This window comes from Xenopus laevis, chromosome 9_10S, assembly GCF_017654675.1.
Source record: "Xenopus laevis strain J_2021 chromosome 9_10S, Xenopus_laevis_v10.1, whole genome shotgun sequence".
NCBI lineage: Eukaryota > Metazoa > Chordata > Amphibia > Anura > Pipidae > Xenopus > Xenopus laevis.
In genome coordinates, this window is record NC_054388.1 from 15,321,470 (window position 1) to 15,344,632 (window position 23,163).

The window sequence follows — 23,163 nt, forward strand, 5'->3', positions numbered from 1 at the left end:
TTCAATGCATGCTTGCTAGGGTAATTTGGACCAGATGGCTGAAACTGCAAACTGGAGAGCTGCTGAATAAAAAGCTAAATAACTGAAAATCCACAAATAATAAAAAATAATAAAACATGAAAACCAATTGCAAATTGTCTCAGAATATCACTCTCTACATCATATCAAAAGTTAATTTAAAGGTGAACAACCCCTTCAACATGAGACAGGGAGGAAAGCAGAAATCTTAACAGCCTGATTGTGCCAGTTACTTTCATTCTCACCCAGAGTCTGCCGGAGATGGTCAATAGCTGAATAAGGGAACCAGACCAACTGAGAGGAGCCTGGGGAAAGAAACATCATTGCTATCCTTTATACAGCGCATGGCTTCTCCAGTAGAACTGATTTTCTTATCACAGTGGCACAAGCACAGTTGGTTCAGTTCAGGAGGCAATAAAGTCATCAGTAGGTAAGCAGAGGGAAACAGACACTCCATATGGATAGTGCCTTAAAGGAGAAGGAAAGGCTAAAACTAAGTAAGCTTTATCAGAAAGGTCTATATAAATACACCAAGTAATTCTGCTCTGAGTCCCTTTGAAGATGTTAATAGTCTTCCTGAAATTCAAGTTTTTTTCAGAGAAAAAACTCGGTTCGAGTTTAGTCGAATTTGATTAGAGGTTTCGGGTCGGTAATATTAGTTCAAGTTTTAGATATTCGATATTGATTTTTCCCAATCAAATTTCGAGTATATTCGAATTTATTAGAGTTAAAAAAAAAAACTCACATGAATTCAAAATTCGACCTTTGATAAATGGGCCTCCCCAAATTTATGGGAAACAAACCGCTATACACAAATGGCAGCATTATATATAGATCTATAATATTATATAGTCTTACTCCTGTCATATTCCAGCTGTCACATATGCATCATGTACTGACCAGGAAGGTATCAGGGCATGTCAGGAATATAATGTTATCATTCAGTTAGCCAGAAGAGAATTGTAGTTGTGTCGGTATATATGGAACTTATACAGGAGTTCACACAGTAGTTGTGGGTCATTAAGTCAACGGCACGAGCATGAGATTCAATGATAACTACAACCTACCTAAGGCATATTTAAGTGAGACTTCATGAAGAAAGTGAAGCGTCTGCTCACTGTGCAAGTGCCCCCCCAGGACAGAAAAGAAATGGGCAGTTACCTCATTATGGTGATTTACATATGGAAACTCTACAAGGTCCTGCAGCTGGGAGCTCTCACACAGAACCACTATGAGATGCCGTAAACAGTCCCGTTGCCTGAAAGATGAAAATATAATTATTAAACAGCAAGATTGACTCTAGCATTAAAGGCAGGGTCCCTTGGCCAACCCTCCTCTCCTACCCAAATGGAACATGCTCTTCCACTAATGCAAAACTTTACTGGGCTTTATATGGTGCTACAATGTTTACATTTTCCTGATTATCCGGGTATTGTTCTGGCTGGGCTGAAACTCCACTTGGACAAAAACTTCCTTGGCCTGTGTATGCAGTCTAAGGACGAGCACAATAAAAAAGCCCATGTCTGATCTGATAGGTGGGCAATAGTGAGCAAACTGGACAAAGATCTGCTTCTTTGGTAAACTGGCAAAAGGAGAGGATAATGTATAACTATTTGGATTTACAATGCATGTTATGCAACTAGACTTAAAGTGAACTTGTCACGGGAGTCGTACCTGCGAGGATCTGGGATTTGAGTTAATGCGTCGTATGCTTGGCTGTTGTGTCCCAAGTCATGCTTGAAAATCCAAATCCTTAATGCTGCCTTAAAATAAAGGATAATTTTAAAGGATTAATTATATTTTAGTTGGGATCAAGTACAAGCTATTGTACTGTTGTATTGTTACAGAGAAATAGGGAATCATTTTTAAAATTTTGGCTTATTTGGATAAAATGGAGTCTATGGGACACAGCCTTTCCGTAATTTCAATCTCCTAAAATGAAGAGCAAGATGCCCCATAAAGATGCTTACCAGTAGGTTTTACCGCTGCGGGCTGCAGTTCAGGGAAAAATAATTAGCAGGTACCAGCGATACAGAGGAATCGAGTGACTTCTTCATCTGGCTCTGTAGTTTCCGAGGACTGAGGGGTCGGCTGTTAGTGTGGCTAAAGGGAAAGCAAAGAGGGGTTCGGCTTCAGAATATCTTCTCTTCCGCAGGCTATGTCTCCTGCACTCAGCGCCGTGCCCAGATAGAGAGGCCAAACAGCAGCAGCATGTCCAGCGGCAGCCCCCACAGCCTCCTTCACATGCTGTCAGTAGCCAGGGAGGAGAAATCAAACACTGCAGCATGGATGGTCGCCGTGTCGCCTGTTTTGAAGAGGACAGGAAGTGGAGTTTCGGTAAGTTATTTCTTAATAAAGGCTTTGCTGTTTTAAAGTTTAATTTGTCTTGATGTTTATTTTTCATTGTATACTAACGAATTTTTTTTAAAAAATTTTTTGATGTTACTGGTCCTTTAATAAAACTTATGACACTCACCCCAAAGAACACACCCACCAGAACCTAAATGAGTTTTGCCCTTTGAATTGTTTTTTGAATCAACGGTAACTTGCTGTTAAAATGTTACAAATCTGCTATGATGTTGCAACTGCTATGATTTTGTTTCTGCAGAAGTCTGTTTGGTTACTTGGGTTTTAAAGTTGTTTTAACTACGTGTTACTATTTGGTGTAAATCAATTACTGATTGTATACGTATTGGCAATTATTTATCTATTTTTTGGTGCAGGTTACTTTCAGTCACATGTTCTGGTGGGTGCGTTCTTTGGGGTGAGTGTCATAAGTTTTATCTATCTAAGGAATACCTTTGGTACTGTGAACAGGGTCTTGAGAAAGCTCTTAGAGAAAGACCGAAACGTCGACCAGTTTTGTTTTTTAAAAGTATTTAAATAAAATGTGGACATTTTAACTATTTAAATCCTTGTGTGCACCTGACTCCTTAGATTGATTGATAACACAGCCTCTTAAGGTAGCACCTGGGTCCTGCAATTTATGTATGGAGTGCGCTCGAAATATGGATTCTGGATATTATATATATATATATATATATATATATATATATATATATATATATATATATATATATATATATCTATATATATAAGACCAGCAGCTCCGGGTGTCTCTCCAGGTGGTTCATTGATTTTATATATATATATATATATATATGCACTCTTACCAGATTTTTAGTTACTTCGGGTGCGTTGGTCAATTTTCGTTGTACAGCAAAATAGATGGACTCGCACACCATTTTACAGTGAATAAAACAGTGTTATTTTATTCTTGATTGCATTTCCAATGTTTCGCCCCCCATTAGGGCCTTTATCAAGGATACAGTGCATGTTAACAAGTGACTAATTATATACCATTTAAAATTGGCGCCAAGTATGACGTCATAGACAGTGCTAGACATTCCAGAACAAGCTTACAACATTGTACATATTTAAAGTGCAGTACCTATATTCCACCACAAGATGCCAGTGCTGTGCAAGTGCTTGAAGTGCTCGTAAATGTGTTACAAAAGTGTCCATTCGACTAAGACTTTTTCCATAGGCCTGCAAATTTGTACAAAAGATAGATACTTAGTTTCACCTTGACAGAATTACATTCACAATGTTACAACAAATGCTATTCAAGCTATAAGGCAATTTAGTATTATTTTCTTTATGAATCTAAATCACATCATTCTGTCTCAGTGTGTCCGTATGAGAGTTAGGAGTCAGGTAAGAAAACAGCTTAACACCAGTTGTCCGTTAAGTCCCTTAGGACTTACGCAATCTAGCTCATGGAACCAAAAAGCCTCTCTTCTTAGTAAGGTATTGTCAAAATTTCCACCTCTCACCCTAGCTGGTACTTGTTCAATGGGCATGCACCTGAAAGCCGCTGGACTTTGCTTTGCTTCCGCCCAATGTTTGGCCACTAACTGTTGGGATATGTCTTGTTTTTTATTTTTGGCATTAATTTCTCTATCAGGGTCAAACGCTGCCCTGATACTGGCCCTGTGCATTCCAATGCGTTCCTTGAGCATCCTGACTGTTTTACCACAGTAAATAAGTCCGCACGGGCATTTAATCATATAGACCACCATTGTAGATGAACAAGTCATTGCTTTATTTCATATGTTTTACCTGTCCTAGGATGTGAAAACTGATTGCCCAGAATCAGACTGCTGCACATAATGCAGCCACTGCACTTAAAGACCCCTGGACGCTGGACCAAAAAATGCTGTATGGGTGGACTAGCATAATTATCAGTAGGATCAGATGGACTCAAAATATCTTTTAGAGATTTCCCTCTTTGATAACTAAACCTTGGTTGGTACGGCAGCTTTTTGCAAACATTCTCATCACTTGCTACTAATGGCCAGTGTTTGAGTACACATTTACGTATAAAGTCTGAACCTTCACCGTATTGACTTACATAATAAATTTGATTCTCATTCGAGTTCCCTTTTCTTGGGGTTCGTACGGTGTGTGTTGGAGTCAGTTGTTGCGTGCTGCCCCCTAGGTCAAGATCTAGTGCCCATTTTTTTGTGTCAAGGACCAGTTCAGGAGGATAGCCCCTTACAAAATGCAGCCAAATAAAAAATGTCAGTCTCTTAGAATATTTCTTGCTGACCCCTTCACAGTCTCTCAACTGTATATGAATCCAAAATCGAGCATATATATATAATTGTTTTTAATTAGTTTTTAAATAAACGGTATTACACTATTATCGGTTTTATTCCTGACTGGGGACTTGGAAGGAGCGGTGAACTCTGATGGAAGGACCAGAAAGGGCTTCATGTTAAATGCACCATACCACGGCAGTGGTTTGTAAGTAGGCATTTTATACAGAAGGTGGAGGCACTTCATCCCTGGAATACATTTTGTTCCACAGGAAAAGCATTCTTCCTCTCTTCTTTTCATTTGTATTGCCACTTTATACCCTCATTAACAGTCATTTGAAGGAGAAGGGGAAAACACATCTATTTAACATCCAGTGCACGCACGGGGTGATATCTTATATTGTGAACATATTGCGCTATGCTTGTATTTTATTTCTGTTGCCACAGGCGCTGATCGCTTCTTATACATATCCCTTCTGGGGGTATATATATGCTCGATTTAGGATAGCCCCTTAACAAGAACTTATTGGCTATGATATTTAAATCCTCCTCCCGTTTATCTTTCTCACTGGTTATACGTATCACTCTAAGTATTTGTGACTTAGGTAGAAAGTTCAATAAATGCTTTGGATGGCAACTCTGATAATGTAGAATGGTATTTCTATCTGTGGGTTTCACATATAGACAGGTCTCTAATTTAGTGGCTCCTTTATAAATTTTCACATCCAAAAATTCAATGCTATTTGCATTATAATTAAGTGTGAATTTCACCAGATTGTTTAAAGAATTTAAATGGCTCACCATGTGTTCCAAATCTGTAATGGGACCTGTACAAACATAGAAGATATCATCAATATAGCGCCTGTGGAAGGCGCCATATTTTTTGAAGGACGGTTTAGTATGCATTCATTTTCATACACATGCATAAAAGAATTTGCGTAAGCTGGAGCCACTTTAATTCCCATTGCTGTCCCCGTGCGTTGTATAAAGTATTGCTTCTCGAATTTGAAGTACCGTATATACTCGAGTATAAGCCGAGTTTTTCAGCCCCCAAAATATGCTGAAAAACGCTACCTCGGCTTTTACTCGGGTCAAGCTCAAAAATGAGAATAGTCGCCGGTGCCTAAGAATAGTCGCCGGAGTCCAAGAATAGTCACCGGCGTCCAAGAATAGTCTCCAAGAATATTCGCCGGCGTCCAAGAATGGTCGCCGGCATCCAAAAACGAGACGCCGGCACCTCCAATGGGAGCAGAAACCCTCAATTTTTTGATTCGAAACTTAACAGAAGCTGCTGCATTTCTCACCCTCGGCTTATACTCGAGTCAATAAGCTTTCCAAGTTTTTGGAGGTAAAATTAGGTACCTCGGCTTATACTCGGGACAACTTATACTCGAGTATATACGGTAGTTTTTATAAAGAATAAACCGCAACAGGGACAGCAAAAATTCACAAGGGGGCCCCTTATAGCACTGATTCTCATTAATCATCATGGAAACCGCTTCAATGCCACCCTCATGTGGGATACAAGTGTAAAGACTTTGCACATCCATTGTTACTAGAACAAAATTAGTCACCGGTATATCAATACTTCTGACTACAAAAAATCATTCGTATCCTTCAGATAGCTCCCCATCTGCTGTATACATGGCTGGAGGAGGTAATCGACAAATTCTGCAATATTCTCATTTAACGAACCATTGGATGAAATAATTGGTCGTCCTGGTGGGGCATGGACGAATGAACACTTTTGTAACACATTTACGAGCACTTCAAGCACTTGCACAGCACTGGCATCTTGTGGTGGAATATAGGTACTGCACTTTAAATATGTACAATGTTGTAAGTTTGTTCTGGAATGTCTAGCACTGTCTATGACGTCATACTTGGCGCCAATTTTAAATGGTATATAAGTAGTCACTTGTTAACATGCACTGTATCCTTGATAAAGGCCCTAATGGGGGCCGAAACGTTGGAAATGCAATCAAGAATAAAATAACACTGTTTTATTCACTGTAAAATGGTGTGCGAGTCCATCTATATATATATATATACAAAACCACGTATTGAAGGAACCAGCACTCCCATATAAAACTTCAATTGTTTATTGTGTTGTACCAATGTCCAACGTTTCGGTCCTTGTTAGGACCTTTCTCCTGTACATACTGTAACTGGATCTAAATTGGTACAACACAATAAACAATTGAAGTTTTATATGGGAGTGCTGGTTCCTTGAATACGTGGTTATATATATTTTAACCGTGAGGCCAAGATGTAGGACATACATCTGATGCATGTAGAAGATGCCCTCACAGTACTGGTGCACATACACCATTGCATCCACCTCCATTAACTAGTAATTCTCATCTCTCAAACACCCTGGGGGGGGGGCACACAATGAGAGATGGAGCTAAAGCCTGGATGGATAGTTATTGGGACTGGATGGCAGATTTAAGGATATGAATTTATTCCTGGAGTATTTAGCAGAGAAGGTATAGAGCTATAATATGGTGGGTGCACAATGGTCTAGCAATGCGCTGTTGAATGTTTATCATCCTTTGAGCTAACCCAACCTGTGCTTTTCTCAGGCCACAATATGGATTTATATACCTGGGCAGCCATTTCTCCTACATCATCAGCAGGGGCAGGGAAAGCACAAGTATATAAACAACCCATGTATAACTAGTGGGAAAACAATGATCTCCACTTACTATTCTAGAATGAAAAAGATCTCATTGGGCATCTCCACCTCATCAAACATCTGCATGATATAAGGGTGATCCAACTGGTTCATCACTTGGATTTCATTTAAAGCCATCTCCTAAACCCAAATAAAGAGACATGGTAAGATACTGTAAAGACCCAGATAATCCTTACACTTTTGTAGGCCTAGGTTCACTGATTCTCACTTTTTGGTTTCTCTAAGTCTGACTTATAGACTGCATCCCACAGTCACACCCCAGTAAGTAGCTCTGAACCCCACATGTACATCTGATCCTTTCTTCCAATTCTTACACTTGTTTTGGAGGAGAAAGAAGTACTTTAATGGAGAACAGATTCCCACGAAATACATCTCTTTTCCCTGGATATTGTCTTTCACAAAAATGCCATTAACCTTCCTGGTGTCCCCATCATAGCAGGGATGGACTGACAGACAATTTTTTTCACTATGTAAATTTTCACCTTCAAAACTATGTAACTGATTAAAATTCTTATTGAAAGATTCTCAACACATTTTGCATTTACACAATGAGGTGCAGACTATTTGTGGCACACAGTTGACGCCACTATCCACCAATATACCATGTCCTGCATGTAAAGGCTTTCAGTCCTTATGTCCCTGCATTCCTCAGGATTAGGGTTCTGGCACATGAGGGTTGAGCAAACCTGGTCCTACATAAGAACAACATTGATAATATTCCAATTATATGGAAAGGGTCTAGGGATATACTGTACTTAAATATATTTATTTCAGGCTTCAGTTTGTATAATAGTGGAATCATATTAACATCTGTAACAGATCCTGTTTTCTTGATTTCGTCCTTGAGGGCAGGAATAACTGGGATTCAAAAGAGGCTCTGGCAGAGAATCCCAAACAACCCCCCACAGTCCCACTAAATAGCAACTGTCTATGGAACCTGAGGGTAATAACTTCACAAATTATAGCTATACACCGTTTATGGATATTTATATAAATCTAGCATTCGCCATCCAAAATAGCTAGGAAGGATCCGCTCCATTTTGGTTAAGGAGAAGGAGTTTGAGGGGTGGCTGATAAAGCGAGAAATCAGGCTATGGGAACAAACTGACTTGTTAGGTTTGGATTCCAATATCAGGAGAGAGTCCACCACTTCGGTAATCATATTTTAATAGACAAAATCAACAATAAAATATCTTTTAGGGTGGTGGCAGACGGGGAGATTAATCACCCAGTGACAAATCTTCTCTACTGCTGGCGACTAATCTCTCCAAATGCTTTCGTATTTACAAAGTCACCCGAAGTTGTCTCTCAAGAAAACTTTGGAAATCTGAAGCGATTTGTATGCCATCCCACTGGTGATTCGTATTCTTGCCAGCAGGAAGGCATTTCGGGGAGATTAATCATCCACTGAAGAGAAGATTTGTCGCTGGGCGACTAATCTCCCTGTCTGCCTCAACCCTTCAACAGAAATGAGATACAGGCAGGGCGGGGCCAAGGTAGTTTGGCACCCTAGGCAAGGCATTCAATCAGTGCCCCCACTTACCATTGTGGTTTGTTTTTTTTTATAAAGAAAGCTAACAACATATTCAGGACTGAAACTTTCAATTTATATAAATATGTAAGGTAGGTAGGTGATGCCAGTGACAAAAGTATTTAACACAATAGACTGTCTTAGAATTGTACTCTGCTTGCATCTTTATCATAACATAATAAAATCTTTTGTAATAATAAATAATGACTGATCACAATATTTATGATAAGGTAAAATATATTAGAAGTATTGTATTTAAAAAAATTATACAACAAACAGTGTAAGCAATGGATGCCAGATAGTAGGCCACACTTCCACACACTATAATACATAAAAGTGGTAGTTCGTCTTCAATTAAACCATTAAGATAATGGTACAATGATAACCAACAAGGAGTGAGGTTTGAGGTCCAGTCCGAGGACAGCTTGATGATTTACAGATTACCCCCGATATAGCCATGCTCGTTAATGGCATATCGGGGAAAGATCCGCTGGTTTGGCGATGTCGCCAAACGAGCGGATCTTTGCATCTATGGCCACCTTAAAGGACCAGTAACATCAAAAATTTTTGTTAAAAAATTCATTAGTATACAACAAAAAATAAACACCAAGACAAATTAAACTTTTAAATAGCAAAGCTTTTATTAAGAAATAACTTACATATACTCCACTTCCTGTCCTCCTCAGAAACGGCGAAAAGGCGATCATCCATCCTGCAGTGTTTGATTTCTCCTCCCTGGCAATTCTACTGACAGCAGCGTGTTGGCTGGTGGAGCAGGGTTTGTGCTGGCTGTTCGGATCCCTCTGGGGAAGGCTTCTCTCGCTTTCTTTGGTATCTTGGCTGCTACCCAGAAGTGTCTCTTCTTCTTGAACTTTGCCTTGTGGCCCCTGGAATGTCCCCTGGAATGCCGCTTGGTGACCCGTGCGAGTTTGCTAATGGCCGACCTAGCAGCGGTGGGTTTCTTATGCCTGTGCAACTTCGCAAACGGGAACTGAGTGCACAGCACCTTGCCGCACAAAGCTCCCCATGGAGCAGCCTCTTCCGCAGCAGCCAGAAAGAAGAGGAAGAAGAAACCGTCGGGCCGGTACAGCCAACTGGTGCTGACACGATTCACAAGCTTGCGGAGAGGAACTGCTCACATTACGGCTTGTTCAGACCTGCAGACGCTGAGCCGGAAGCACAGGCATAAGAAACCCACCGCTGCTAGGTCGGCCATCCGCAAAGTAGCACGGGTCACCAAGCGGCATTCCAGGGGACATTCCAGGGGCCACAAGGCAAAGTTCAAGAAGGAGAGACACTTCTAGGTAGCAGCCAAGATACCAAAGAAAGCCGAGAGAAGCCTTCCCCAGAGGGATCCGAACAGCCAGCACAAACCCTGCTCCACCAGCCAACACGCTGCTGTCAGTAGAATTGCCAGGGAGGAGAAATCAAACATTGCAGGATGGATGATCGCCTTTTCGCCGTTTCTGAGGAGGACAGGAAGTGGAGTATATGTAAGTTATTTCTTAATAAAGGCTTTGCTATTTAAAAGTTTAATTTGTCTTGGTGTTTATTTTTCGTTGTATACTAATGAATTTTTTAACAAAAATTTTTGATGTTACTGGTCCTTTAAGGCATACTGAATTCTTAGGAACAGCCCCTCACCCCCAATTACAGCACACACATAACACTAATCAGCTATAGCTCAAAAACCCCCAGTCACAGCAAAGTCACACATGTTGCCCCACCTGAGATAACAAGATAGAATTAATAAATGTGCCAGCTGCTATCAGTCAGCCACATAAAATTAGCCCACTTCTTCATTGCCCCCCTTTACCAGTGCCAGCACCCATCATATGGCTATATGTACCCATGCCAACAGCAAAAGCCATCATATTATTACCCCCAATCTGTATCTGTGCCAATAGCCCCAAATTTGTACCTGTGACAAAATATTGCCCCCAAATTTGTCTGTGCCAACAGAAGCCAAAATATTGCCCCCAAATCGGTACCTTTGCCAGCAGCAGTCAAACAATTGCCCCAAATCTGTACCAGTGCCAGCCAGCAGCCAAAATAGTGCCCATCAATCTGTGTCTGTGTCAAGTAGCCAAAATATTTCCCCCCAAATTTGTGCCTGTGCCAGCTGCCAAAATATTCCTCTAAATCTGTACGTGCCAGCCAGCAGCAAAAATACTGCCCCCAAATCTGTACCTGTGACAGCCAGGGCTGCTTCGCCAATAAGGCGAGTTGAGGCTGTCGCCTCAGGCGGCAGCACCCCACTAGGTACCAGGGGCAGCAAAAATGCTGCTCCTGGTACTTTAAGAGCGAACTTCCGGGGGAGGTGGGGCAGCAGCAACTGCTGCTGCCTCAGGCAGCGGAGGGGCCAGGATCACCCCTGGTGACAGCCTCCAAAATATGCCCCCAAATCTGTGCCAACAGCATCCAAAATATTGCCCCTCAATCTGTACCTCTGCCTGCCAGCACCCAATATACTGCCCCCAAATCTGTACCTGTGCCAGCCTCCAAAATATTGCCCCCAAATCTGTACCTCTGCCAGGAGCAAAAATACTGCCCCCAAATCTAAATCTGTGCCAGCTGCCATAATATTGCCCACAAATCTGTATATGTGCCAGTCAGCAGCCATATATTGCCTCATATCTGTGCCAGCAAAATATTGCCCCCAAAATATGTGCCAGGCCAGCAGCAACAGCAAAATTATTGCCCGGATCTGTACCTATGCCAGCATCAGAAAATAAGCCCAGTGCGCAGCAGCAGCAGCTCTCTTCGTTGTCCGTCACACAAACGCGCCAGGCCAGCAATGTGCCTCTCTCTTCTGCCCACTTCTGTTTCAACGCTGCACAATGTTGACGTCAATACGCCTCCTACAGCGCATGCGCATTATGGAAAAGCGCAGGAACTCCAATGACAGCAAGTAAGAGAGGGGTGGGGAACGCTGCTGGAGCACTATAGTCTACTACTAAAAATTCACACACGGTCGGTGTATTAAATCTAGATACACTACAATTAAACCAAGGTTTATTTTAAAATAAATAAAAAAATTTCCCCCTAGAAGTGTGCCCCCCTGTTATTGCGCCCTAGGCAGACGCCTACTCTGCCTGCCCCTAGTTCCGGCCCTGGATACAGGTATGAGATCCGTTATCTGGAAACCCGTTATCCAGAGAGCTCCATATTACAGAATGGCCATCTCCCATAGACTCCATTTTATCCAAATAATTCAAAGTTTTAAAAATAATTTCCTTTTTCTCTGTAATAATAAAACAGTACCTTGTACTTGATCTCAACTAAGAGATATAATTAATCCTAATTGGATGCAAAACCAGCCTAATGGATTTATTTAATGTTTTTTCATGATTTTCTAATAGAAGTAAGGTATGAAGATCCAAATTAAAGAAATATCCCTTATCTGGAAAGCCCCAGGTCCCAAGCATTCTGGATATCAGGTCCCATAGCTGTACAGATAATACCATCTTCTGTATCGCGTTTAATCCTCATTGCCAGCGGGAAGTCATTTCGGAGAGATTAGTTGCCCCCAGTAGAGAAGATTTGTCGCTGGCTAATCTCCCCGTCTGCCTCCACCTTTAACCCTTTAAGTGCCAGCAGAATTTCACATTTTGTTTACGCGAAATGCCAGCCGTTTTTGAAACATTTTGTGCTCTCTCACTTTAGGGGCATTTTCTGAGGGGAAACCTATAGTTTACCTAGGAAAACTATACATTGTTTTTTTCGGTAGAAACTGAGCTTTCTAAATCTGCCTGAGTTTTCATGTATTTCCACCTGTGCAAAAATATTTATAGTGCTAAATACCAAAAAAAAATTAAAAATGACAATTTTTCATCGTATATCAATTTATACCAGAAAAATATTTCATTTTACGGATGAAAATCCAACTGATTTGGAAAGCCTTATGTCTCTCGAACGTGCCAATACGAGATATGTATAGTTTTAGGAAGATTTAGGATTTCTGTACAGCAAAAACTCCCGGCATTATATTACCGAATTTTGAAAGCACTAAGGCAGAAAACGGCATGCTTTAGATTCCAAGGCAAAAAATCCTGAAAGCGTAGGTTTACCCCAGAAAACCATACATTTTTGAAAAGTACACATTCTGCCGATTACAAAATGGGTAACTATGTCTCTCTACTCCCAACTACCAAATATAAAAGCTTGTCTGAACATAGCGGTTTTTCAATAAAAAATTCAAAATTCTGAAAAATCATTTCAAAGGTTTTATTTTGCTGCTCCGCATATCCCAAACTATATTAGGTACCAAGAAAAAGCACCTGAAATATGATTGCCAGGGGTCCACTGAACAGTTTGATACCCATTATGCATAGGTTTACCAAAGTATCTGGCATTTAGAGACACCAATATGAAGTTAGCACATCCAAATTGATCAGGACTTTACTTCAGCTACTGAGAAATCAACACATTGACTGCATTTTTTGTGGGGTAAAAACACAGAAATATATGTTTACCCCCCAAACCCATATATTTTTGGAAAGTACACATTCTACCGAATATAAAATGGGTACCCATGCCTTTCTGCTCCAAACTACTGAGTCGCAAGGCTTTCCCAAAATTGTCGGTTTTGGTGAAATATGTGAAAATTGCCTCAAACCTTCAACTTCCCAGCACCATATCACCCATGTATCATTATGCACTAAGAAAAAGCACCCTAAATATGATTGCCATGGTTCCTCTGAACATTTTGGTGGCCATTGTTAATAGGTTTACCAAAGTATCTGGCATTTAGAGGCCCCAAAATGAAGTTAGCGCATACAAACAGTCCCGTGGGTAACTTCAGCTAATGAAAAATCAACACATTGACTGCATTTTTGTGGGGTAAAAACACAGAAATATATGTTTACCCCCCAAACCCTTATATTTTTGGAAAGTACACATTCTACTGAATCTAAAATGGGTACCCATGCCTTTCTGCTCCAAACTACTGAGTCGCAAGGCTTTCCCACAATTGTCGGTTTTGGTGAAATATCTGGAAATTGCCTCAAAGCTTCAAATTTCCAGCATCATATTGTCCATGTATCATTACCAGCATAAAGCATCCTAAATATAAACATAGGGGTCTACTAAACAGATTGATGCCCAATGTGCATAGATATACCAAACTATGTGGCGCACAGAGACCCACAAATAACAATATGTATAGACATTTTCACGGCTGACGCGCTGGCTGCTGCAATATAACCACCCGGTGTGTGTATTATGCGACATTAGACCCCCTAACAGTACAGAGACCCCAGAAAACCATATATTTTCAGAAAGGACACACTCTGACAAATCCAATATGGGCAAATAAGTGTTTCTACTGCAAACTGCCAAACTGCAAATCAATGCTGAACATAACAGTTTTTATCAAATTTCTGAAAATTGTCACAGAGCTTGAATTTTACCCCATTATATGCCCCACATTTCGTAACTTATCAGCATAAAACATCCTAAATATGAACGCCAGGGGTCTACTAAACACTTTGATGCCCAATATGCATAGATATACCAAACTATGTGGCGCACAGAGACCCCCAAATGACAATGGTGTATATACATTTTCACAGCTGACGCGCTGGCTGCTGCAATATAAGCACCTGGTGTGTGTAATATGCGACATTAGACCCCCCTAACAGTACAGAGACCCCAGAAAACCATATATTTTCAGAAAGTACACATTCTGACGAATCCAATATGGGTAAATAAGTGTTTCTACTACAAACTGCCAAACTGCAAAGCAATGCTGAACATAACGGTTTTTATCAAATTTCGGAAATCCGTCACAAACCTTGAATTCTACCCCATTATATGCCACACATTTCGTAACTTATCAGCATAAAACATCCTAAATATGAACACCAGGGGTCTACTGAACACTTTGATGCCCAGTATGCATAGATATACCAAACTATGTGGCGCACAGAGACCCCCAAATGACAATAGTGTATATACATTTTCACGGCTGACGCACTGGCTGCTGCAATATAAACACCTGGTGTGTGTATTATGCAACATTAGACCCCCCTAACAGTACAGAGACCCCAGAAAACCATATATTTTCAGAAAGTACACATTCTGACGAATCCAATATGGGTAAATAAGTGTTTCTACTGCAAACTGCCAAACTGCAAATCAATGCTGAACGTAACGGTTTTTATCAAATTTCTGAAAATCGTCACAAAGCTTGAATTTTACCCCATTATATGCCCCACATTTCGTAACTTATCAGCATAAAACATCCTAAATATGAACGCCAGGGGTCTACTGAACACTTTGATGCCCAATATGCATAGATATACCAAACTATGTGGCGCACAGAGACCCCCAAATGACAATAGTGTATATACATTTTCACGGCTGACGCGCTGGATGCTGCAATATAAGCACCTGGTGTGTGTAATATGCAACATTAGACCCCCCTAACAGTACAGAGACCCCAGAAAACCATATATTTTCAGAAAGTACACATTCTGACGAATCCAATATGGGTAAATAAGTGTTTCTACTGCAAACTGCCAAACTGCAAATCAATGCTGAACGTTACGGTTTTTATCAAATTTCTGAAAATCGTCACAAAGCTTGAATTTTACCCCATTATATGCCCCACATTTCGTAACTTATCAGCATAAAACATCCTAAATATGAACGCCAGGGGTCTACTGAACACTTTGATGCCCAATATGCATAGATATACCAAACTATATGGCGCACAGAGACCCCCAAATGACAATAGTGTATATACATTTTCACGGCTGACGCGCTGGCTGCTGCAATATAAGCACCTGGTGTGTGTATTATGCGACATTAGACCCCCCTAACAGTACAGAGACCCCAGAAAACCATATATTTTCAGAAAGTACACATTCTGAAGTATCCAATATGGGTAAATAAGTGTTTCTACTGCAAACTGCCAAACTGCAAATCAATGCTGAACGTAACGGTTTTTATCAAATTTCTGAAAATCGTCACAAAGCTTGAATTTTACCCCATTATATGCCCCACATTTCGTAACTTATCAGCATAAAACATCCTAAATATGAACGCCAGGGGTCTACTGAACACTTTGATGCCCAATATGCATAGATATACCAAACTATGTGGCGCACAGAGACCCCCAAATGACAATAGTGTATATACATTTTCACGGCTGACACGCTGGCTGCTGCAATATAAGCACCTGGTGTGTGTATTATGCGACATTAGACCCCCCTAACAGTACAGAGACCCCAGAAAACCATATATTTTCAGAAAGTACACATTCTGACGAATCCAATATGGGTAAATAAGTGTTTCTACTGCAAACTGCCAAACTGCAAATCAATGCTGAACGTAACGGTTTTTATCAAATTTCTGAAAATCGTCACAAAGCTTGAATTTTACCCCATTATATGCCCCACATTTCGTAACTTATCAGCATAAAACATCCTAAATATGAACGCCAGGGGTCTACTGAACACTTTGATGCCCAATATGCATAGATATACCAAACTATGTGGCGCACAGAGACCCCCAAATGACAATAGTGTATATACATTTTCACGGCTGACACGCTGGCTGCTGCAATATAAGCACCTGGTGTGTGTATTATGCGACATTAGACCCCCCTAACAGTACAGAGACCCCAGAAAACCATATATTTTCAGAAAGTACACATTCTGACGAATCCAATATGGGTAAATAAGTGTTTCTACTGCAAACTGCCAAACTGCAAATCAATGCTGAACGTAACGGTTTTTATCAAATTTCTGAAAATCGTCACAAAGCTTGAATTTTACCCCATTATATGCCCCACATTTCGTAACTTATCAGCATAAAACATCCTAAATATGAACGCCAGGGGTCTACTAAACACTTTGATGCCCAATATGCATAGATATACCAAACTATGTGGCGCACAGAGACCCCCAAATGACAATAGTGTATATACATTTTCACGGCTGACGCGCTGGCTGCTGCAATATAAGCACCCGGTGTGTGTAATATGCAACATTAGACCCCCCTAACAGTACAGAGACCCCAGAAAACCATATATTTTCAGAAAGTACACATTCTGACGAATCCAATATGGGTAAATAAGTGTTTCTACTACAAACTGCCAAACTGCAAATCAATGCTGAACGTAACGGTTTTTATCAAATTTCTGAAAATCGTCACAAAGCTTGAATTTTACCCCATTATATGCCCCACATTTCGTAACTTATCAGCATAAAACATCCTAAATATGAACGCCAGGGGTCTACTGAACACTTTGATGCCCAATATGCATAGATATACCAAACTATGTGGCGCACAGAGACCCCCCAAATGACAATAGTGTATTTACATTTTCACGGCTGACGCGCTGGCTGCTGCAATATAAGCATCCGGTGTGTGTATTATGCAACATTAGACCCCCCTAACAGTACAGAGACCCCAGAAAACCATATATTTTCGGAAAATACACATTCTGACGAATCCAATATGGGTAAATATGTGTTTCTACTGCAAACTGCCAAACTGCAAAGCAATGCTGAACATAACGGTTTTTATAAAATCTCTGAAAATTGTCAGAAAGCTTGAATTTTACCCCATTATATGCCCCACATTTCGTAACATATCAGCATAAAACATCCTAAATATGAACGCCAGGTGTCTACTGAACACTTTGATGCCCAATATGCATAGATATACCAAACTATGTGGCGCACAGAGACCCCCAAATGGATATATAGTAGATAAAATTTACAAGGCAAAACAAAATAAGGCAGTAAAGAGTGAAATGCAAAAAAATCCAATAAAACCACAAAAATCAATGTTTTTTTTCCAGACTAGTGTTATCGGCCGTCAGAATCACAGTTTGAATATTCAAGCTGGGCCAAACAGGTTATACGGCTAGAAACAAGTGAACATAACATATGCAGAGCTGAAAATGCAATAAAATGGCTAAAAATTCTATAAAATGGCTAAAAATGCACCAAAATACCCCAAATTGCAATATAATCACCGAAATAACATACAAAAGATATTGCACAGTACGGTTAGCGAATACGCTATTCGTAATGGCAATAAAACATTTTTTTCAGCCAAAAAAAGAGACGATGCGATAAGAAAAAAAAAAAAAAGCCACAATGCCATGTATGTGCGTGTGTGTGTACAAATGGTAAATTACATGTTATGTGCGCGTGTGTGCGTGTGCACGTGTATGTAAGTGCAGTGAGTGTAATTGACCCCCCCCAATCCCCAAAAATGTATCTGTAAGTGTGTGTAAGTGTGAATCTAAGTGTGTATTACTGTAATAAGTGTGTGTTGGTGTGTTTGTGTGTGTAATTGTTGCACTAACCTGAAAAAGTCGCTGGAGACTGTTGCAGACGATCAGCAAGAGCCCCTGGAAGACATCTGCGACGTGGTTCCTGTCTCTGTGCTGTGGGGGCGGAGATCGACGACTCAGTGTAGGCTGCAGCAGCAGGACACGTAAGTAACACGTGCCTGCTGCCGCTTTTGGGCCCCTGGGCGATCGTGCCCCAGGGGCCACTCGATCCCCTGCTCTGCTCGTTGCCTAGGGGCAGGGGATCGAAGCGGAACTGAGCGAGCGGCTCTAACAGCCGCTCCTCCGCTCCACAACCCGGAAGTGCTGCAGAACGTAGAATCTACGTTCTGTGGCATTTCAAGTTACTTTTCCACAGAACGTAGATTCTAGGTTCTGTGGCACTTAAAGGGTTAAACAGAAATGAGATACAAATACTGTAATCCCATTTTCTGTATCGCTTTTAATCCACATTATAGAGAGATCCAATCCTGCTTAGCTAGGTATTGAGTATTTTATCTACAGTTATTCCTGGACACTAACCCTAGGGCAGAGGTGCCCAAAAGGTAGATCAGGATCTATTAGTAGACCTTTAGCTGGTGATCAGTAGATCTCAAGACACTGTCAACCAACAGCTTGACTAAATCACCCTCCTATATTTCATGTTTATCATGATATTTATTATGTTAAAGGAAGGAAAGTTAAAAACTAAGTAAGGCTTATAAGAAAGGGCCACCTAAATATACCAGTAAACCATCAAAGTAATGCTGCTGCTGAGTCCCCTGTCAAAAAAAAACCACTGCATTTCTTTCCTTCTGTGTACACATGGATTTCTGTATCAGACTTCCTGCCTTCAGCTTAAACTTCCTTGCCCCGGGCAAGAGCATGCTCAGTTTGCTCTCCCCCCCCCGCCCTCCCTTCTCTGCTGTAATCTGAGCCCAGACCTATAAGTGAGCAGGGAAAGACTCAGGCAGGAAGTGATGTCACACCAAGCTAATACTGCAGCTGCTATCCTAAACAAACAGAGAGCTTCTACACATATATATATACATATATACATATATATATACATATACATATATATATATATATATATATATATATATATATATATATATATATATATATATATATATATATATATATATATATATATATATAGCATTCTAGCTTGCACTATTGCAGCTAATCTATTGGCAATAAAATGCCTCCGTAGCTATCCATCTCCTTTAAGATTACCTGAGAAATATTGTTTGTTAAATAAAGCAATATACATTTTCCCATAAATCAGTATTTATGTATTTTTCATGGAACAGAATGCTAACAATGCTTTTATGGATGTAGAAGTATGGGCACTCCTGCCCTAGGGTATCATTTAAGAAATTCCAATACACGAGGATAGAGACCTTCTTGTGAGCTTGTTCAGATGTGGGGGAAAAAAGAGATGCATTTACTCACCATAAAAATTATTCTTTCTCCTCCAAAACAACAGGGGAAGTGTTAGAGCTGAAAGTAAAGATCACATTTACATGGGGGGGTTCTGAGCTACTTACTGGCATACGACCATGGGTCGCAGTATATGAGTCAGACTAAAAGTGAGATATAGGGAACATAGGTCTAAAAGAGTGATAAATTGTATGGTTTCTCAAAATGCAGATTCATAGGGAACTATAGTGATGAGAATTGGACACATTATTAGCTAAAAACCCTGCTCATAATGAAATGTCTGATTTTTTAATGATTTAAACATAAGGTGTGTATTTATATATTCTAATGTTGTCAATATATTGGAATATTACCTTTTCAGGTGGTTTATTCGTATTGTTTCGCGTGTGCTTATTATATCGACTTATTTTTGGTTTTACTTTGCCACTATTTTTCCTCATTATCCTTATCCTTACCCGATCTTTACTGCTGAGAACTTTCACCACAAGAGATGAACTTCTCCAAAGAGCCCACTGGCACATAAACAAAGACTGATTATTTCCAGGTATTTGGGCAGAATGGGAGAGAATATGTGTGGAATAGTAAGGCATCACATGGAAATATAATTACTACTTGGCCCAATTCTACCTACCTAGAATAATTCCAGGGACCTTAGATTGTAAGTGCACTGGAACAGGAACAGATGGCAATATGATAGGGACCTTAGATTGTAAACTTACAGGGTGAGGAACTGATAGGATTGTGATAGGGATTTTCGATTATAAGCTTCACTGGGACAGGGACCTTAGATTGTAAACTCTCAGGGGCAGGGATTGATAGTAATGTAATAGAGGGCAAAGATTGTAAGCTCACTAGGGCAGGGTAGATGGGTTATGTGATAAGGGCCTTAGACTGAAAGCTCCACTAGGCATGATGGGAATGGAATAGGTACCTTAGATTGTAAGCTCACTGGTGCAGGGAGAGATGCAAATGTGATAGGGACCTAGAATTACTACATCACTGGGGCAGAGGCTTATGGAAATGTGATAGGGTCCTTAAATTGTAAGTGCCAATGGGCAGAGATAAGTGGGAATGTGATAGGGAACTTATAGATTGTAAGCTCCACTGGGCAGGGACTAGTGGGAATGTGATAGGGATCATGGATTGTAAGCTCCACTAGGCATAGACTAATGGGAATGAGATAGGGGCCTTCAAGCTTTTTGGGATAAGGACCGATGGGAATGTTGTACAGACTATAGATTGTAAGCTCCACTGGACAAGGACTAGTGGGAATGTGACAGGGAATTAGACTGTAAACTCCACGGGGGCAGGCGCTGATTTCAGATTGTAAACTTCACTGGGGCAGGGACAGGAAGAAATGTATACTTGCCAAAATGTATATTTCCCTCCTGTATTTCTACTGCTTCTGCTACTAGTAGGACAGTGGAGAAAAAAAAAGCTTTAATAGTTTATCACCCTATTTGCGTACTGTGATAAAGTTACCTCTCTGTGAATTTTATATCCATCACTGGTGTGTCCTGTGTTTTCCTGCCCCCACTAGGACTGGGAGAGGCTGTTAGTTGTGTTCTCTGGATCTGCTCTTCCACCGTGTCCTTACAAGGCAGTAGAGGGGTCAAGTAGAGGGACGGTTCAGTCCTCAGCTGGCTGGAAGGAAACACAGTGTCTTTGAACCCAACTGTTGCCCTGTTAGATACCCATTATTAGTATTACATTTGGAGTGGATAGCCTCCTATACATAACTAGTGACTTCCTGGACCTAGTACAGTAGGGGGGCATTACTACCTGTATCTAGTAGAACTGTGTCTAGTAATCAAGGGATTAGTATTAACTGGTTGCCCTGAGGAGTGACAATGCATTGGATTCTCACAAGTTGCACCTGCCCTGGCTATGTAATTTATATAATCCCTACCCTCCCTTTCATGTTTACCAGACATAGTCCATGGTCAAAGGATTCCACCTTGGCACAAAGTTTAGAGCTTGTGAATTCAATTTGTTTGCTCAGAGAAATGTGATCCCGGGGGGGGGGGGGGGGCAAGAGGAGCTGAAGGAACCAAAGTTCATGTATAAAAGCCAACATATCAGCCATGCCTTATACACCAGATATGCAACATGGGGGGTTTCTAGGCCAAACCAAAGAGCACAGGTAGCATTTCTAGAAAATCTCTTCATTTAAAGCAGGGCATTTGAATCTGTATGTGGTGGGTCACCACGACCCCCAAAAATAAAGTGAGATTTCTTTTTGCAGTAGATCATGGTACCTATAGGGACATTGATAATTATTTCTAGGAATCTTGACTCCTAAAAAATATTCAGGATTATAGGCATCCTATTCAAAAAGGTGAAAGGACTTTATTGTTTTACTGAAGGATCTGTACTGAAGCAGGTGCCTAGTGTAGACAGTAGGGATGCACCGAATCCAGGATTTGGTTCCGGATTCGGCCTTTTTCAGCAGGGATTCGCCCAGGATTCGGCCGAATCCTTCTGCCCGGCCGAACCAAATCCTAAATTGCATATGCAAATTATGGGCGGGGAGGGAAATCACGTGACTTTTTGTCACAAAACAAGGAAATAAAAATGTTTTCCCCTTCCCACCCCTAATTTGCATATGCAAATTCAGATTCGGTTCGGAATTCGGCCGAATCTTTCACAAAGGATTCGGGGGTTTGGCCAAATCCAAAATAGTGGATTCGGTGCATCCCTAGTAGACAGAAACATACTGTATAAGATAGGGGCAATTTTATGGCAAAGTCGTTACTAACAGCAACTTTTTGTTCACGGATCCGCACACACACAAATTTCTGCAGTGGGGAAAGTGCCCCCTCTTTATTAATTTACATCACCACCAACATCAACGTTTTGGGGAGTACAACCTCCCTTCATCAGGATGTAATTACAAATGTGACAAACACCTTTATAAGTATAACGCCGCCTCTTCCCTCTTGATCACAAAATCAGGTAGGGGCAATTTTATGGCACAGTCCTTACTAAGTTATTAACAACTACTCATTACCAGGAGCTGGGGGTGGTTATTCAGAGCTCCTATTCAGAGGGGCTTCTCAAAGCAGCTGTGTGCAAGCGCCTTTTCCTATTTAAACAGCCCCACCTAGTGGCAAATATAGGGTCGGGTATCCGAATATTCCCAAAGATGGTGTCAGGGAATTCATTAGGTTGATTCATTTTGAGGAGTAGGCATGTGGCTGAGCTGGGATATTGAGGGAGAGTAGGAGTGTAAATGAGCTGGGATAGTGAAGGAGAGAGTAGAAGTGTGGCTGAGCTGAGAAAGTAGGGGTGTGGCTGAGCTGGGATAGAGAGGGAGTGCGGTAATTTAGTATATTCCAGAGCAGGTTCTAAAAATATATATATATATATAAAAATAAGAAAGAGTGAGCGACACCTTCCTTACAATAGTAAGGCCTATACCCGCGGCTGCTTAGAGTATCATGTGGGGAGGCCACTTCTGGTAGAAAAGAGGCTGCTTAGAGTTGCTTAGTCTTTTTCACACACTCTCAGCACAGGAACAGGAAGAAGAGAACATGTGACCAGCTGCTGTCCCTAGCTTAAGGTGACAGCGCAATATATT

General features: G+C 40.8%; 1 long non-coding RNA gene across 19 annotated transcripts in view; it reads right to left on the reverse strand.

The window, feature by feature from the left end:
• The window catches only part of LOC121398894, a 93,175-nt gene that overhangs the window by 44,006 nt on the left and 26,006 nt on the right, over window positions 1-23,163 (reverse strand). For 16 of the 19 annotated variants that reach the window (XR_005964584.1, XR_005964591.1, XR_005964593.1 and 13 more), the window contains 5 exons: window positions 21,066-21,227; window positions 7,328-7,437; window positions 1,989-2,323; window positions 1,693-1,781; window positions 1,180-1,276 (listed from right to left, as the gene is read on the reverse strand). This is a non-coding gene — a long non-coding RNA (uncharacterized LOC121398894). Of the gene's footprint in view, window positions 1-263; window positions 324-1,179; window positions 1,277-1,692; window positions 1,782-1,988; window positions 2,324-7,327; window positions 7,438-21,065; window positions 21,228-23,163 lie in introns of all 19 variants that reach the window. The other 3 variants (XR_005964577.1, XR_005964590.1, XR_005964594.1) reach the window with 3 other exon arrangements.